The sequence below is a fragment of the Scardinius erythrophthalmus genome (assembly GCF_964197995.2).
Source record: "Scardinius erythrophthalmus genome assembly, chromosome: 16".
Classification (NCBI taxonomy): domain Eukaryota; kingdom Metazoa; phylum Chordata; class Actinopteri; order Cypriniformes; family Leuciscidae; genus Scardinius; species Scardinius erythrophthalmus.
In genome coordinates this window covers 11,410,717-11,413,305 of record NC_138236.1, presented here as the reverse complement: position 1 = coordinate 11,413,305, position 2,589 = coordinate 11,410,717, and the positions used below count along the sequence as shown (strand labels likewise).

The window sequence follows — 2,589 nt, the reverse complement described above, 5'->3', positions numbered from 1 at the left end:
GGTTCAGGAGTGTTTAATTGGGGTTGGAGCTAAACTCTGCAGGACAGTGGCCCTCCAGGAGCAAGATTGGACATCCTTGCTCTAGATGGTGCAGACTAATAGGTCCTTAACTTAAACGCTTGCAATCACATATTTCTCTACAGGGCACAGCTGATTGGTTTCTGCTGTATCAGTAGCCAATGAGTTTGTGTGCTAAACTTTTAAATACTTGGTTAGCATTTTCCTTAGCAGTGCAGCGCGCTTTCAGAAACCCTCCACCTTCCCCAGCTCCACCTGTATAGATCTGCTTTGGGTAATTTATGTATGCTATATTGTGCAGCAGCAGCATGTCTTATATGCTCACAGCAGTGTGTCTTGTATTGGCAGTAGCAAGTCCTGTACTTGCTCAGCAGCAGCAGCGTTGCAGATCTATTCCACCAAGACCAAATATATCAACATTGTCATATCCATTACCATGACAAACACTCATGTCATGAGAGTTGTCATGACAGAAATTAAGTTAGATCAGGGATTGACCTCTGATCTCCCTCCAAATCTATAGACCATTAACTCAAGAAGATAAGGTGGCTCACTGAACAGCAGTAGAGAGAGTTTGCAGAGGAGAGCAGATGCTCAGAGCAGGGTTGAATGGATTTGAACTCAAGTCAGCCATCTCTAAACAAAAAGCAGCTGCGAGTTAGGCACATCTCTTTATCGGGATATAAATCCAACTAACATTGCATGCCAAAACAAACAAAGACTTTAACAATCAGCTGTTCAAAGGTGTGAAACTTTGTATAGATTTGCATGTCAAAGGTATATTTAAGATGAATTTTATAAGTATAAAGGTGTGGCATGCAAACACAGGGGCTTTTAACAACTCACTTGGCTCTTGTACAGGAAACCTCTTTTTGTTTGAAGAAATATATCAGCCATGCATGAAGCCCTCAGCTCAACTGCCTGGTCACGTTACATTATTATTGACCTTCCCGCAGATAAGCACACAATGAGCCTGGGTGTTTATTTTGATATCGATAAAACATTAACCAATTTACAGCTGCAGCTCTAGCCCTAACGTAACTCAATTAAGGATGCTTCTGTCCAGGACTTGAACTCTCCCGCAGGGAAACATACATAGACACACACAAACACTCTTGATGAGTGCAAAATGATCTAAAATAACTTCCATCTGCACAGGCGACATCTCAGATTGGAGGATTCATAAATCATAACCTTCCTGGACGTGATTCATGGGAATATGAGTCAATAAATTCATACAGATGTGACACGTGCCGGAGTTCTATTTACAACAATTAGCATCACATTCATACAAATGTTCGTGTAAAATAAAGAAACAAACAAACAAATAAATAAAATGCAAATTTAGTTATAAAATAGTTGTAAAATATAGTATCCTCGTTTTGTTTTTCAGAGAAAGTCTATAAAGTATATAAAAAATATAAATATAAAACATCTATGCAAAAAAAAAAAAATCTAATATAATAGAGAAAAATTAATTTATTCTTAATGTTTTTTTTATTTTAATCTTACAATAAAGTGAGGTTTATGCTTAAAACAAGAACAACAATACAAAAATAAACTTAATTTGACTTAAAATAGTCTTTGTTTACATATTTTTTTGCTGAAAAACAAGACAAAAATGTTTTTTTTTTGTTCTTTTCTTTTTTTTGTTGCTGTGAAGAACATCAGAGAACAATTTCTCATCTCTTTACATACAGTGCAACAGGTTTACTAAAGCTGAACCAACTAATATCACTAAATATGGCATGCTGAAAGGTCAGAAACTCACCACATAAAAATCTCAAAGTTGTTCTCCTACAGCATCACACACTGCATCAGACTTCTTGGGAAGTTTAATCCAGAGCTGATGGCATCAATACTTTACACAGGCCAAACTGAGAAGAGTCTTTACAGCCCCGTCCAATGATCGCGCAGTAGTACATACGTTTGCCTCTGGTTAGTTCGCATTACAAGCTGCCGTGTGTTCACTCCCTTTCAGCCGTTCACTACGAGCAGCAGGAAAAGCTGTCACACAGTCCTCACACGCAGAAGAGGGAAAGACATGGAAAGAGAGTGGGAGAGGGAGAGGGAGAGGGAGGAAAAGGGAAAAAAAGAGGTCCAGCCTTAAATGGGCAGGGTTTGGGGAAGAAAAAAAGGAGGGAGAAAGGGTCTTTCCCCTGTTGTTAAGGAAACAGCCATGAAAAGCCAACTTTAGACCAATTAACTAAGATTTTCCACACTGAATAAAACATGACAGAACAGAAGAATAAAAGAGCCTTTGAGAGGGGAGTGTTTGCTTCAGTTTTGGGGAAGCTACTTTGAAATTGTAGCTTGCCAAGCTACAAGCTAATCATAATTGAAAGCAGTTCGCAGTACAGGACAACACTTGAATCTACTGTTTTCAAAAAAGTTTACTGTCACTTAAAACAACAAATCTAAACTTAGCGTGTTTCTTTATACCAGTAATTGGTTTCAAATACTTGGATTTATATATAGCTGTGGTATGTAGCAAAACACAAAAATGACTAAAGGCCTGTCTAAGATAATGTTTATAATACATCCACTACATTTTGAATACATTCAAAAGTC

At 37.8% G+C, this 2,589-nt stretch overlaps 1 protein-coding gene across 2 annotated transcripts in view; it reads right to left on the bottom strand.

The window, feature by feature from the left end:
• Positions 1-2,241, bottom strand: part of eva1ba (eva-1 homolog Ba (C. elegans)) — a 17,363-nt gene extending 15,122 nt beyond the window's left edge. For both annotated transcript variants that reach the window (XM_081388275.1, XM_081388276.1), the window contains exon 1: positions 1,790-2,241. The gene's annotated coding sequence lies outside the window, so the exon portion shown is untranslated. The remainder of the gene's footprint in view (positions 1-1,789) is intronic.
• Between the last annotated feature and the right edge of the window lie 348 nt (positions 2,242-2,589).